The sequence below is a fragment of the Corvus hawaiiensis genome, chromosome 3 (genome assembly GCF_020740725.1).
Source record: "Corvus hawaiiensis isolate bCorHaw1 chromosome 3, bCorHaw1.pri.cur, whole genome shotgun sequence".
In the NCBI taxonomy this organism is placed as follows: Eukaryota; Metazoa; Chordata; class Aves; order Passeriformes; family Corvidae; genus Corvus; species Corvus hawaiiensis.
The window spans coordinates 106,356,350-106,372,667 of record NC_063215.1 but is presented as its reverse complement, the minus strand read 5'-3'; positions in this window follow the sequence as shown (position 1 = coordinate 106,372,667).

Here is a 16,318-nt window from a genome sequence, read left to right as displayed (position 1 = left end):
CTGAACCCTTTGAGATCTGAAGGAGATTCATGGACATTGCCTGGTTTTGCATGGGAAGAAATAGGGAAACCTCCTTAGACAGAAAGGCCTTGTGAATGTTCCAGTTAAGGGGAAGGAGACTTCCAAATGGATGCAGCCTATGCAGGATCAGAGTTTGTCATCCTCTGACAGCACAAGCCTAAAGCCACCTATGGCAGGTTCACGATGGCAAATCTCTTCCCCGACTCTCTCTGCCCGTGTCAGTATTGCAGGCTGAGGCTGGGGGAGGAGATGCCTTCTGCCTTGTCCCCCCTCCCTGCCTTGCCTGATCCCTGACAAGAAGAGTTGTGCCAGACCAAATGAGGTGTCTGGTGCATGTGTGTCAGTCCCTGCTTTCAAGTTCAAAGCCTCAATGCCAGGGTTGTTGTTCCCTTGCCATCTCTGGGCGTGGAATGATAGGAGAGATGAGATTTGAAGAAACAATTTTGCTGATGCAGAAAAAGGGATCAGATCCACTGGTCCCTTGCCTCAGGGTTAGTTCTGCCAAATCCTGGGCACGGCCCCTTTGGAATGATTCCTTAATTGCTGATATGCAGCTGGAATGCTGAATGCATCTGGGGAGAAGTATTGCTGAGTATGTAAGGTGGCATTTCTGGATTAATTTTGGAGTAGAAATGAGCTATCTCTTTTAATATTGACCTGGCCTTTCTACAGGGGGAAAAATTCCAGATTTTAGACAGGTCTTCGTTTTATGATCTGCCCCATGCCACTTCCATTGGGAAAATTTTGAATTGTCAGGATTAGCGAAGATCAGAAATGTTTTGAGGCAGGTCATGTATGTGTTGGGTTTCAGTTTCTTTGCAGAGAAGAAAGCAGGCAATAAATCCCTGGAACCATGAATTAGAGCAAAAGTGGGATATTTGGATGACCCATTTGTTCCCTACAGATACAGGCTACTTGAGTATTGGGGACATCTCATGGGGAGTGCAAAGCTTCTGCAGCTTCTAACATGGGGTGCCATTGTTTGTGTCCCAGCACTGCCTTTGTTGTAAAGAGAAATAAAAACCACCAACAAAACCCAACCCAGAACTGAGGGGGAGTTACAGAAACACAGGCCTTGAAAACTGGCTTTGGAAAGCAATTACTTCCTAGGTGGAATTGTCAAATTCTAGAGACCCCTGTGGGTTGCCAACTGTTTGGAAGGAAAGGGATCCCCAAGTAGTGGATGAGCCATGAGCAGCACAGAAGCAAAGTAGTGGAATCTCTCTCTCCTGTCCTGCCAGCTCCATACAGTTCAGAGCGATTATAGTGATGCTAGTTTCATGAAAAATAAAAACAAAGTGATCTTCTCAATAATAAATAACCCCTCGAGTGCCTCACCCATTAGTTGTGGTGATTGTAAAGGTGGGAGTTCAACTAACTCACTTCTTCCCTTGTACCTGATCCACAGCTTCTTCAGTAGACAAAACCTCAAGGAAGAAGTGGATGGAGACCATGCCTAAGGAGGGCCCTGTGCGGCCTCCCCACCCTGGTGCCCTCCCGCCCCTGGCTGGCTGCAAGGATGCTGTGCAGACCCCCAGGCTTGGCAGTGCAGGTCTCCGCTCGCAGCCTGCTCAGGGGGCCTTGGCCCAGGAGCCCCGGCAGGGGCAGCTGAGCAGCGCTGCCCCCGGGGTCACTGCCAGGGAGCACAAGGTGAAGGCTGAGCATGGCTCAGCCTCACAAAGAGGTAAGGCGGGAGCTGGGCCGCTCTCTGGCGGGAGGAAGGCTCTTGTGCCAGCCTAGAGAGCCTGGGCACATTGCCAGGGAACAGTTCTGCCCTGCATGTGCCCCCTGCACTGAGCTGTGCTGCTCCCAGTGCCCCGTGGAGCTGTAGGGCTGCTCAGCTGTGGGGCCGGGAGAGGAGCAGGAGGGTGCGTGTGCAGCTGAGCCATTCCTGGAAAGCACAGGCCTCTGGGCTCCCTGCTGTCCCAGGGCAGCCCAGAGGCCAGGCTGTTCCTGTGCTGGCTCTGTGCAAGTGGGTCAGGGTGTCTCCCTGGTCTGCCTCAAGTGGCTGCTGGCAGGAGCATGTTTCCCTGTGCAGCTCTTTAGAAGTTTCCAGGGAATCTCTCACATGAAATATTGTAGCTTCAGAGGCTTTATGTTGTCATTGTGGCTTCTGTTATATTTTGTGTCTCCACTTTGCAGGTGTGACTAGGTTCATTTTTGCCAAGTCTTTCCGGCCATCTCCCTTTATGCCCCTTCCCTCCAAGCCATTGCCTCCCATCCAGAAGAGCTCTCCTTCTTCAAACGCAAAGAAAATATGTAGCAGAGAGCAGGAGAATGGGAAAAATGGCACTAGCTACGACGAAGACAGTAGAGCAAACCAGGAGCTGAGTACAGAGGGAAAAGGATGGAAGGTAAGGAAATGAAGCTAGAGTCCTGTGTGGAAGGTTTTCAGTTTATGTGCTGTAGGCAGAGCTCGGAGACCTTTTGCTGTGGTGTGAGGCCAGGGAAGCAGCTGAGCAAAGGGAGAGCTCAGCAGGACACTGCACTTCAGGCTGTCTTTGCAGTGGGTGTGTAGTGCAGGCTTCATGTCCTCAGCGGGTATCAATAGCAGGGGAGGTCTTTGAATGGTTTCTGGCTCTCTTGTGGCTCCTGCTCTGTCTTATGGCTGAGAAAACACCAACAGGCAGTCAGAGCAGCTGAAGTTGGCCAATCTTGTGAACCAATCCTTCTACATTTAGTAAACTACGGGTATGTGTGAACCATCTCTGTGTCTTGGTGGTGTTTTCTGTCAGCTGTGTCCGGTTTGGACGGAGAAAGGTGTTTGCTGGAACAGGCAGTCCTGCAAAGTCAGTTCCAGGTTGTGTCAGCTTTTGAGTTGTACAGCCATGCCCTTGTGCCCAGTTGTCTCTGATGCTATTTCTAGACTTCATCAGCTTCTGGGCAGCTTTGTGCATTCTGGCACGGCTTTGTCCAGAGGGAAGGGATGGCAGGTGGCCATGGGGAGAGCAGCCCAGAGCCCACCCCCACGATTGCCTTTGCAGCAGGGCCAGGACCTGCAGTTGTTTTGGGTTTGCCGTGGGGTGCAGGAGGAGGCAGATGAACAACAGCTTTGGTAAACAGAATGTCCAACCCAAGGCTTGTGTACTTGATTCCAGCCTTGCTGAGAAATGGCCCAGCGTATCCCTGAGAGGAACTGATCCGTCCACTGAAGTTTGAACAGGGCCTGATTTGGCTCTTTAGCTGTGCCAGGGACAATGGGATCCTAAGGAAGGGTGTGCATCTGCCCCCGCTGCCTCCACCCTGCTTGCTGGACATGGCATGGGGGCCCTGGAGCAACTTGGGCAGGCAGAGGCCTTCCAGAGAGCAGCAGGGCAGGGAGCTCAGCAGAACTTCCTAAATGCCAGTGAGCCTGAGATGATGGATGTGTGGGAGCTGGAGAGCACCGAGCATGCCCAGAGCTCAGCAGCATCGGGGCTCAAAGGCTGCTGGGGAACTGTACGAGGGAAGGGAAGCAGCAGCAGAAATGAGGGGCTTGAGAAAAGCAGGTTTGGACATCCTGCAGAATGGCTTTGTGGGGACTTGGCTGGAGATCAGCACTGGCTGTTAGGTGCTTTAGAGACAGGGAGAGAATAGGGATCCAAGGCCATTCCCATACGATCCAAAAGGCCAGTGGAGGCAGTGGCACCGCAGAACATCTTGGTGCCAAACATGTGGATGCCATCTGGGAATGTAGCCACATTTCCAGAGAAGTGAGCACAGGGATAGCGATGGCAAATGTGGGACATGGCCTCTCCCTCACCACTTCCCTTTCCATTCCCTGTCCTAGACCAAGTTGCTCCATCAGTTTGACATCTCTGCCAAGTCTCAGCTAAGAGCATGGCTAAATGTCTTCAGGCATGAATGGGGGAAAGGCTGGATGCTTGATCTGAGGAGTACTGTGTTCTACTCTTTGCAGGCTTCCTTGCTGTGTTCCAGTGTTGGGGATATGAAGAAGGGATCATTGGGACCACCTTTGATCCCCCCAATACGCAAGGCAGTGAGTCCCCCTGTGAGCAGTGCGGCAGCGTCTGTCCCAAGCTCTCCGCAGCTGGATTTCCAGGAGTCCCAGGAGATGAGGTAAGCCAAGGTTTCTGCTGCTCCAGTGTGCTGTTCCCCTCGCGTTTCCCATCTCGTGAGGTTATTTTCCACAGTCATCTCTCCCATGTATTTAGGCAAACCTCAGTGTATTCCCCATTTTGCCCATCTGTGGTGATCCAGCACAATGGCAAAGCCAACACCATATGCCCTAAGAGCAGAGGTGGTTGTGGGGAAGAGGAGGCAGGGCTTAAGAGCACCTCAGAACAGGTCCTCTGCTGGACTTGGCTACTGATTCCCTCTGTGGTGTTTGTGCTGTCATTTGGGAACTGGATTGCATGGATGTGGATACTGCGGTTCTTTGAATACTGTGATCCTTGCCTGTCAACTTCTGCAGCCATGAGGATATGTCAGGGCAAATATTGGCTACTGAGGAGGTGTCTGCAAATTCAGGTGCTGCTCCTGTAAATGTCAGGTGTGACTTCTCTGTGCCTGGGCCTCCACCGTGAAACCAGAGCCCAGATAAAACTTGGGGTACAGATGTATCATCTGATCGATGTTTAGTATTTCGATCTGGGCTTAAGATCAAAGAGGGCAAGGTGCTAGAGAAGAGTTATAGGACTGTACCTGATGCAAAGACATTGGCTTGGATATATGTGTGAGAAAATGTAGCTGTCAAGCTTATCCTAGTGACAAGGATAAAGCAGGAGTCCCAGAAGTATCATTCCAATTGAAAAGCGTCCGTAGGGCTTTTAAAGTGCAATCGGAATATCCTTACCTAGCAGCTGAGTTGGAAAAGGCCTTTTTGTCCTTGAAAGAGCAAGGAGGTGTACTGTCATTCTCAGGAGAGAGCAGTGCTATGGCCCCATGTAGCCCGAGACTGTCACCAGTGTAAGGCATGAGCAGGCAAAGTCAAGCTTGGGCAGGAGAACAAAAGTAGCTGCCCTCCATACAGACTTGTGTCTCAGCTCAGCAGCTCTTGCTGCTTCACAGAGGCTGTAGGAGCCACTTGGCTGCAAAAGGAGAGAACTGGGCAGGTCTGACGCAAGTTGAAGAATGACTGCTGTGTTTCAGCCGGAGCTTGGCAAGCTCTGTGGGACTCCAGCACCTGAAAGCTTAAGGACAATTCCTCAGCTTTGCATCGTGTTGGGTTTATGTGTTGCATTTCCTCCTTCATCAGGGGGACCATGCTAAGAAGGTTTGCCTCCTTTGATGCTACACACATTCCATGCCCTTCTCTTTCTACCTCCTCATATATTCTTTTGTCCTCCCTTTTCTCAAGGCCAAGATCCAGCGGAAGAAGCAAAGAGAAGAACTCTGAACATGCAGGTAGGTACAGGGCATGTCTGTCCTAAAATGCCCATTGGAATGCTGACCCAGGGGTGGCATTGTGGCAGTTTGGTTGAAAACCATCCTGGTTTAAATGTCTTCAAATTCCTTTCAATTCCCTGATGGGCTCTCCCAGAGCCTGGTCACTGGGAGTGTGCTCCGGTGGTGCAGTGAAAATTACTCCAGGAGCTGCACTGGTACCTTGGGGCTCGGGAAATGCACCGCAGGAACAGAAAACATTCCTCTCCATCCTGCACATGCCTTTCATCTCCCTGCACCCTTTCTAAGGTCATAATTAGTAGAGAAAAAAAGACATTTAGCATGAAAGGAGAAATGTTCCCACTCCTTCCTCCTGCCTTTGAAGGAAGAAGGAGAACACCTTCCCTTGGGGCAGTTCCTGTGCTGAACCCTTTGAGATCTGAAGGAGATTCATGGACATTGCCTGGTTTTGCATGGGAAGAAATAGGGAAACCTCCTTAGACAGAAAGTCCTTGTGAATGTTCCAGTTAAGGGGAAGGAGACTTCCAAATGGATGCAGCCTATGCAGGATCAGAGTTTGTCATCCTCTGACAGCACAAGCCTAAAGCCACCTATGGCAGGTTCACAATGGCAAATCTCTTCCCCGACTCTCTCTGCCCGTGTCAGTATTGCAGGCTGAGGCTGGGGGAGGAGATGCCTTCTGCCTTGTCCCCCGTCCCTGCCTTGCCTGATCCCTGACAAGAAGAGTTGTGCCAGACCAAATGAGGTGTCTGGTGCATGTGTGTCAGTCCCTGCTTTCAAGTTCAAAGCCTCAATGACGGGGTTGTTGTTCCTTTGCCATCTCTGGGCATGGAATGATAGGAGAGATGAGATTTGAAGAAACAATTTTGCTGATGCAGAAAAACGATTTATCATTGGTGGAGGCCTGTACAGAATGATTAGTTCTCTGAGTTTCAAAAGCTCCGTTGGAGAGCATTTCAGATTAACCTGCACCATGCCGTTTCCATTAAGAAAATTTTGAATTGTCAGGATTAGCGAAGATCAGAAATGTTTTGAGGCAGGTCATGTTTATGTTGGGTTTGGGTGTCTCTGCAGGAAGGAAAGCAGGGAATAAACTCCTGGAGCAACAAAGCAGAGAAAGCTGGGGCGTTTGCATGAACAATGTGTTCCCTACAGATATGGGCTGCTTGAATAGTGGGGACATGTAATGGGGATTGCAAATCTTCTTTTGCTTCTAACACATGGTGCCATTGTTTGTGTCCCAGCACTGCCTTTGTTGTAAAGAGAAATAAAAACCACCAAGAAAACCCAACCAAGAACTGAGGGGGAGTTACAGAAACAAAGGCCTTGAAAACTGGCTTGGGAAAGCAATTACTTCCTAGGTGGAATTGTCAAATTCTAGAGACCCCTGTGGGTTGCTAACTGTTTGGAAGGAAAGGGATCCCCAAGTAGTGGATGAGCCATGAGCAGCACAGAAGCAAAGTAGTGGAATCTCTCTCTCCCTTCCTGCCAGCTCCATACAGTTCAGAGCAATTATAGTGATGCTAGTTTCATGAAAAATAAAAACAAAGTGATCTTCTCAATAATAAATAACCCCTCGAGTGCCTCACCCATTAGTTGTGGTGATTGTAAAGGTGGGAGTTCAACTAACTCACTTCTTCCCTTGTACCTGATCTACAGCTTCTTCTGAGTCTACAACAAAAACCCAGAGGAAGAAGGGAAAGAGTTCATGGTGTATGATAGGACCTGGGATGCCTCTATTCCCAAGGGAACTGGCTGAACTTTTCGGCTTGAAGACTGACGTGCGGAAGCCCGGCCTTGGCAGTGCAGGTCTCCGCTCGCAGCCTGCTCAGGGGGCCTTGGCCCAGGAGCCCCGGCAGGGGCAGCTGAGCAGCGCTGCCCCCGGGGTCACTGCCAGGGAGCACAAGGTGAAGGCTGAGCATGGCTCAGCCTCACAAAGAGGTAAGGCGGGAGCTGGGCCGCTCTCTGGCGGGAGGAAGGCTCTTGTGCCAGCCTAGAGAGCCTGGGCACATTGCCAGGGAACAGTTCTGCCCTGCATGTGCCCCCTGCACTGAGCTGTGCTGCTCCCAGTGCCCCGTGGAGCTGTAGGGCTGCTCAGCTGTGGGGCCGGGAGAGGAGCAGGAGGGTGCGTGTGCAGCTGAGCCATTCCTGGAAAGCACAGGCCTCTGGGCTCCCTGCTGTCCCAGGGCAGCCCAGAGGCCAGGCTGTTCCTGTGCTGGCTCTATGCAAGTGGGTCAGGGTGTCTCCCTGGCCTGCCTCAAGTGGCTGCTGGCAGGAGCATGTTTCCCTGTGCAGCTCTTTAGAAGTTTCCAGGTGGTCTGTCCCATTAAATACGTAGCTTCCGATGCTTTAGGTTTGCATTGCGGCCTCTGTTATATTTTGTGTCTCCACTTTGCAGGCGTGACTGGCTACAGTCTTATCAAGAAGTTTTCCTTGGACATTTCCTATGTTCCCTAACCGACAAAGCCCTTGCCTCCTGTCCAGAAGAGCTCTCTTTCCTCGAGCTCAGGAAGAAGGTGCTGCCTGTCCGAAGAATGTTTGAAGATTTGGATTTATACGTTAGGCTTTGTAGTTACAGATGTACATATGTTCTGACATGTAGATGTAGTTTGAATAAATGTGTTGTCATTTTATCTTTTAAATTTTGAAACTAGATTTTCAACAGTATATATTTTATTTTGATTGGTTTTGTTTGTTTTAAATAAAATAATTTTTAAAAAAAACAAGCCGAGAATGTGAGACCTGCTAGCCTAGAGGTTGTCAGAGTGCAGCTGACTCAACGTGCCACTGTCTCACGGTATTCTTTCCTCACAGCGCCTCTCCTCTTCCTCTTTTGCCATGTTTTCTTCATGTCATTTGTGCTGCTGTTTGTTATTTAGCATTACAATGGGGCCACCTATTACCATGTTTGGGGGACAATGGACCCAGAAGATCCTGTGTAGTCTCCAGTTTTCTGCCTCGATCTATTCTGTGCTCACAAAAGGCCTGAGCAAAGCAACAAAGAGAATGTGCCCAAATCCCAAAGCTTTGCTCCTTTGCAATGTCAGACGGATCTGGCTCAGAGGTGTCTTCAATCACAATTCCATAGGTAAGAAGAGGACGTGTATTTCACTGGGAAAAGAGGCACTGCTTTGGAAAAGGCATCTGTATGTATATTTACCCAGGACAGCAGTCCAACGGCGTTGTTTGCAACTTGTTTGCAGAAGGATGAGCGGACTGTGAGGTTATTGAACAGGTGACAAGGGTTCCTCAAATCTGTACCCTAGCCTGGGTGCCATTCAGCCCACGGGTATGGGATCATTTGGTACCATGGACCAGTGCTTGCCAGCATATTGAATTCCTGCCTAGCTGGAAGAAGCAATTCTGGGTTCAGCTCCAGCTCTTGGTGGGCTGCATGATCACTGACAATGCTGCCTTTCCAGAATTTATTTCTCAGTTGCCTTTCATAGTCATTTGAAGCTTTTAAACCTCACATGGCAATTTGCTCTGCCTTAGGGAAAAACACTTCTGAGCCCTGCGCAAACTGTAACCTTTTGACACCAAAGTCTTCATGGTTTCCAGGCTCGGATGTTAGAGAAGAAAATGCATGTGAATGTGTTACTTAGGTTTTCTGGAGGAAAAACTCTGTGTCACGTGGCTGCGTGTGTTTGCTTAGCTATGGGTCAAATCCCGGACTAGTAAAGCCTGGGAAGGCTGGCATGCGTCAGGGAAAACTAGTCCGTGAGCTTATGGGGTTGCCATCACCAGCAGAGTGGATGTGTCCTTTGGGGATTCCTCTGGAGACAAAATTAGGCACCTGCTCCCTCCTGCAATATTCTCTTAGATCTTTCTAAAATATCCTAGAAAAGGCAGTGAAACTTCATGTCTACTTGCACACCCACTGTTTGAATAGGGGCATTTCTGTCTCTCCGCTAAGTCATTGCTCTTGCACACCAGAAACAGGAACACCAACAAACGGGAATGATGCATGATCCTCCTGCTGGTGCCTCAGAATACTGGTAAGTGCAGATCTGGGTAGCTACCCAGATTAACATTTAATTAGCATTTCATGCTCCTTCAAGATCCCCAGATCTCAGGGCATTTTGTTTCCAAGCTGCAGCTATACCATCACTCTCTGGGGAAGAACAGTAAATAGGAAACAGCGACTGCCAGTATTGCAAGAGTGTGGGGAAAACCTGAAGTGTCTGTGTAAAAAGATGAGTGGGAAGAGTGTCATTGCCACAGCCAAAGCTTAATTAGGGGAGCAGGATCAGTTCTTTACTGCATGGCTGCAAGATGATCGTCAGGGACCTCCTTTTTGTATCTCATGCAGGAAAGGAGCTCTTAATAATACCCTGCTACTGAAACCCACACTGGGGTGTAGCTCTGTAGTGGTTCCCAATGAAGCAGATTGCCTGCTTTGTCACTGCCAGCCCTGTGACCCTGTGAGGGACCACAGTTCATCCCACACATGTTCTGTCTCCAGGAAAAGCTTGCCTTGGCTTATATGAGGGGAAAAACCAGAAGAATAATAAAATGGACAATTAATCTGGTCACTTTGGAGGACATGCTCATGCTTTCACATGTCAGCCTTGTACCGGCTTGTTCGTCATCATGAAACATATCAATAGAAAAAACTCAGATCCTATGCTACATCTGAATGAAATTCCTTCAGATTATTAAGATTTCTGTTGTCAGGACCCGGATAAAATCCTTCCGACACTCACTTGCAGCTGTCCTGGATTTCTGCAGCCCTTTGTGGAAACCTGCTGTAGGTACAGTGTCTGGAGTTGGTTTGGGCCTTTAGGAAAGATGTGTGGAACAGTATGCAGGGCTCTCCTAGGAGAAAACTGTTTGTCCAAGACCGGGGACATCGTGCCTGCAGAAGTGGAGTGGCCCCGCTCCCAGCCCAAGAGTCTGTGAGCTGAGCCACGCCGGGGAGAAAAGACCCCGAGGGGCACCAGCCCAGCCGCCTCACCTGCCATGACCGTTCTGCGGAGCTCTGCCGTGGGGTGGAAGTCGACGCTGGGCGAGCCACCGAGCTTTCATCTGCTGCTAGAACTACTCCGTGATAGCTCCTGTTTTTCCCGAGAGAGAAGCCAGCGCCATCTTGTAACGCGTGTCCTGGGCGGGTTTTCCTCTGGCATTTTGGGTCTTTGTTCCAGTGGGAGGACGGTGAGGTCTGACAGTTTGATATCTACAAGTTACTTACTTATTTTTCCTTGCCTTGTGGGCATTCTGTTTGTTAATAAAATGTTGGGTTTTTTCCACTTTCATCTATTAGTATTCATTTCCTATTGCTGGAAAGGGATTGTTGGAACAGTTTAGAGGAGACAACTAATTCCAGACTGCCCTAAGTTTTCTCAAACTGAGACAGATGGCTTCACATAGGAACATCCCCAAGGCTGCTGAGAGGAAGGCATGGAGGAAGACAAACCTAGTTGTACCAGTTTGGCCAAATTTAGAAATATATCCCCTGAGAGAAGGCACATCACCACCCCTCCCCCACCAGGTTTGGGAAAAAATAAATTTTCCTCAAAGGAAAGTGAAAGAGATAAAAACGATTTCTTTAACAAACACACGGGAAAAGGAAAATAATGCTAACTAATAAAAATCTCTCGCTGTGGAGAAAAAACCTGGCAAAGTGTTAAGAGTCCTCCCTTTGGTCTCCTTGGAGCTGGGACTTGGCCCAGGGCCAGGCCCTCTGTGCTTGATGGAAAGTCCTCCCACTATGCTCTGATAATTGAAGCAGTGCAGTAGAAAAGGGAGAAAATCTGAAATTCCAGGGAAGGAAAAAAAGTTCAACTCTCAGTCTCTCTCTGGAGAAAAAGAAACTGAACAACTGGCCAAAAGCTGACCGGGCAGCCGCAAGCCAGGTGCCTCCTCCCTCCCCTGCCGCAGCTGGAGAAAATGTCACTATCTGTGTGTGACCTTGAACAAGCTGCAAACTGCTTTGAAAAAGTTTTGCTCAGTTTTCCCTTCCCCCTCTCAGGCTCAGTTTAAAGGCATAAAAAGGCACAAAAATTAATTTCTGGGCATAGGGCAGCAATATGGGATACACATCATAAAGTTACCCCAAGACACTAGTATTTCTGAGGGAAGTTCTTTTACACCAAACCAACTGGAGTCGTCAAACAGCTGACCGGACGTTTCGAGACATGGGCCAAAGGGGAAACCTTTCAGTGTGTTTGGTCAAGGCCAGGCTATGCTCGAGGCAAAGGTGTGTCAGAGTACTCGGCTCCTTCTCTCCTCATGGTGTCCGGCAGGCACAGGAGCCCAGAGCTCCTGCAGAAACCATCACAGCACTCGGTGGGAGCAAACTTGTGTCCAGTCCTCACACAGAGCTCTGGTGTCCAGCACTGCACCTCCTTGGAATGAGGAATTGTTGCAGTGCTCTTGGAAGGAGCTAAGGAGGTTTGGCCTTCAGATCAGCTCCTTCCTAGCTCCTGATTTGCTGCCCTGGGTAAGCTGCTGCCTGTGGCAACACTTGGTTCACAGCTGACAGCCCTGCTCTGCTGGCGGGCAGCCATTGCAGGAGCTTTTGCTGGGGTCATTGTGATGCCTTTTCTTGGTCTTAAAATCAAGAGTCATGCACGGTTAGAAGGGGAAAAGGGATTTTACCTTGGTATTTATTTTAAGGATCCTTAGGTGTACACGTCCAGGTCATAGGCATCAAGATGCACCCTGCCGAGTCTATCTCTCTGTGTCTCCCCTCTCAACATTGGGTATAACATTATAGGTTTTACTAATTAGCATATCTATCAAAGATTCCCCAATGAGAGGCTCAAGTGAGCCCCCCTCCCCAAGGAACCTTCCCCTGGATGGTTCTATCTTGGTTTACAGAATGTGTTCTGGAGAGGACCTTGGGGTCTGGGGCACACTGATCCCTAGCTACGAAGCTTCTAAAATGTTTAGTCTCTTAGCTTGACAAACAAGTCCAAGAATGTAGGCAAAAAGCACTAGGAATACAGAAGCTGTAAAAAAGTATAACGGGGTATAGAAGAAAAGGCAAAAATCTTCATGGCATCAATTGAACCTTTCAGATCTTCCCAAGGAGAGCTAAGGAGGGAACTTGTCAAAAGAGCATTGCCTGGGCAAAGCTTTTAACATTAAATCTTTCCTCTGTGCTCATTACCATGCACAGGAAATATTTGAGGAAGCAAGTTTGTTGTTCCAGAAATTCCTGCAATCAGTCAGATTGCCAGAAAGAAAACACAGATTTGGGATGTGTAATCTCACTTTAATTCATTGTATAGAGAAATACAGGAGCACTTCTTGGGAGCTGTGTGTCTAACCTAAGTGACCTTGCCACCAAGAACTGAGAAAGGTGGGGAGAGATGGAATCAGTGGCACAAGGATCTGCAGTGGGATTCTCCCGCAGGCCTGAGGAAACTGCCCCGGGCTTCCACTGGGCCATGGCTTTTTACTCCACATCAAAACTTCATGCAGCGGCTTTTCACTCCACATCAAAACTTCATGCTTCACACTGTGGTGGTGAATCTTCCCTGGCCTTGTCAGGCCACACTGTGATCTCAGAAATGCTTGTTAGGCCCCAGCCTTGATGAACAGCCCCTGGACTCAGCTCCTCTTGAGCTTGCCCAAAACACTGAGTGCTCCCAGGAACTTGTGCTGTCTAACCAGCTCCTGGGGTTTTCTATGAACAGTCTTGGAAACTACTTTTCTTGCCTGAAGGCCATAACATCCTTCTTCTCGCACTTCCAAAGACAGGGTGCTGACCCAAAGTGCGGCCATGATGAAGCATTTTATGACTGAAGCCCACTGTCTTGTGGCCCATAAACAGCGGTCCAAAAGGAAGCCCTGGAAGCTCTCCTGGACCACAGCGGCTGCCACTGGCAACCTCCAGTGGGGCCTCTCAGAGCCAGCGAGCTCAAGGATCGTCGATCAACAATGGATCCTGGGCCAATACCCCCACTCCTCACGGCTCCAGTTTAACTACTGTTAAGCTTGAGTGCTGTTAAGCTTTTAGGCCACATTCCTTTTCATCCTTGTCCTTTCTCTCCCTTTGTCAAACCCGTCTAAACACACACACAGAGAGAGAGAGAGTTCTCAGTTCATGTCTGGTTTGATTGACTGCATTTTGTTTGTTGCTTTTTTTCCTTGTTGTGCCTTAAAGGACTAGTAAGTAATAGTGTGAATGTTGCCAACAAATTTTGTTGAGCTGTTACTTAACATTCTGTACTAGTTTGAAAACAAACCAGTGAGAGATCACAAGACAGAACTGTAATTTAATAGGAAAATTAAAATAATTGCAATAGTACAAGAACACTGACAGAGTCAGGATACAACCTGACACCCTGTTAGTCAGGGTGGTGGTAGGAGCCCAGATGAAGTGGTCCTATTGAAGCAGTGATCCTGTAGAAGACTCTGGTTTTCAGAAGAGGGTCCAGTAGTAGCTCTTATCCTCTGGGAATCCAGTAGAGAAGAGCTGCTTGTGCTTCAATCCTACCTGATTATATCCAGGTGGGAATGCTTGGCTCCTCCCCCTGGGTGGAGCATCTCCCAATGGGCTGATGTAATTCTGTGAGTCATGGGGTGGGTCATTGATTGCCCATTAAACAGAGATAGCCCCCAGAGGGATTTATCAAGGGTGAGTCATGGTAGGAGATAACAAACACAGCCCCATCTGTTTTAACAGCTTGTGAAGGTGACAATAGAATACATACTCTTGGTTGCATCTTACACTGTAACCTAGGACATATTCAATCTGGTTTTACTGATAACCTTGACAGTGAATTTTTAAGCAATCTCAAACACTCGTTCGTAACAAGCCTTGGGAGCATGAGGTACAGGGCTGACATTGGAAAGCAGGAGAATCACTCTAAAGTGACGAGTTTAAATGTCCATTTCATTGCTCTTCTATTTATTTCACTCGATTAAGCCAAGCCAAGCTTTTCTTGGAGGCAGAATATGTGTGGGATGTACTACGCCATAACCCCATAACTCTGGGCTGAATGGCACCCAGGCTAGGGTACAGATTTGAGGAACCCTTGTCACCTGTTCAATAACCTCACAGTCCGCTCATCCTTCTGCAAACAAGTTGCAAACAACGCCGTTGGACTGCTGTCCTGGGTAAATATACATACAGATGCCTTTTCCAAAGCAGTGCCTCTTTTCCCAGTGAAATACACGTCCTCTTCTTACCTATGGAATTGTGATTGAAGACACCTCTGAGCCAGATCCGTCTGACATTGCAAAGGAGCAAAGCTTTGGGATTTGGGCACATTCTCTTTGTTGCTTTGCTCAGGCCTTTTGTGAGCACAGAATAGATCGAGGCAGAAAACTGGAGACTACACAGGATCTTCTGGGTCCATTGTCCCCCAAACATGGTAATAGGTGGCCCCATTGTAATGCTAAATAACAAACAGCAGCACAAATGACATGAAGAAAACATGGCAAAAGAGGAAGAGGAGAGGCGCTGTGAGGAAAGAATACCGTGAGACAGTGGCACGTTGAGTCAGCTGCACTCTGACAACCTCTAGGCTAGCAGGTCTCACATTCTCGGCTTGTTTTTTTTAAAAATTATTTTATTTAAAACAAACAAAACCAATCAAAATAAAATATATACTGTTGAAAATCTAGTTTCAAAATTTAAAAGATAAAATGACAACACATTTATTCAAACTACATCTACATGTCAGAACATATGTACATCTGTAACTACAAAGCCTAACGTATAAATCCAAATCTTCAAACATTCTTCGGACAGGCAGCACCTTCTTCCTGAGCTCGAGGAAAGAGAGCTCTTCTGGACAGGAGGCAAGGGCTTTGTCGGTTAGGGAACATAGGAAATGTCCAAGGAAAACTTCTTGATAAGACTGTAGCCAGTCACGCCTGCAAAGTGGAGACACAAAATATAACAGAGGCCACAATGCCAACATAAAGCATCAGAAGCTACAGTATTTCATGTGAGAGATTCCCTGGAAACTTCTAAAGAGCTGCACAGGGAAACATGCTCCTGCCAGCAGCCACTTGAGGCAGACCAGGGAGACACCCTGACCCACTTGCACAGAGCCAGCACAGGAACAGCCTGGCCTCTGGGCTGCCCTGGGACAGCAGGGAGCCCAGAGGCCTGTGCTTTCCAGGAATGGCTCAGCTGCACACGCACCCTCCTGCTCCTCTCCTGGCCCCACAGCTGAGCAGCCCTACAGCTCCACGGGGCACTGGGAGCAGCACAGCTCAGTGCAGGGGGCACATGCAGGGCAGAACTGTTCCCTGGCAATGTGCCCAGGCTCTCTAGGCTGGCACAAGAGCCTTCCTCCCGCCAGAGAGCGGCCCAGCTCCCGCCTTACCTCTTTGTGAGGCTGAGCCATGCTCAGCCTTCACCTTGTGCTCCCTGGCAGTGACCCCGGGGGCAGCGCTGCTCAGCTGCCCCTGCCGGGGCTCCTGGGCCAAGGCCCCCTGAGCAGGCTGCGAGCGGAGACCTGCACTGCCAAGGCCGGGCTTCCGCACGTCAGTCTTCAAGCCGAAAAGTTCAGCCAGTTCCCTTGGGAATAGAGGCATCCCAGGTCCTATCATACACCATGAACTCTTTCCCTTCTTCCTCTGGGTTTTTGTTGTAGACTCAGAAGAAGCTGTAGATCAGGTACAAGGGAAGAAGTGAGTTAGTTGAACTCCCACCTTTACAATCACCACAACTAATGGGTGAGGCACTCGAGGGGTTATTTATTATTGAGAAGATCACTTTGTTTTTATTTTTCATGAAACTAGCATCACTATAATTGCTCTGAACTGTATGGAGCTGGCAGGAAGGGAGAGAGAGATTCCACTACTTTGCTTCTGTGCTGCTCATGGCTCATCCACTACTTGGGGATCCCTTTCCTTCCAAACAGTTAGCAACCCACAGGGGTCTCTAGAATTTGACAATTCCACCTAGGAAGTAATTGCTTTCCCAAGCCAGTTTTCAAGGCCTTTGTTTCTGTAACTCCCCCTCAGTTCTTGGTTGGGTTTTCTT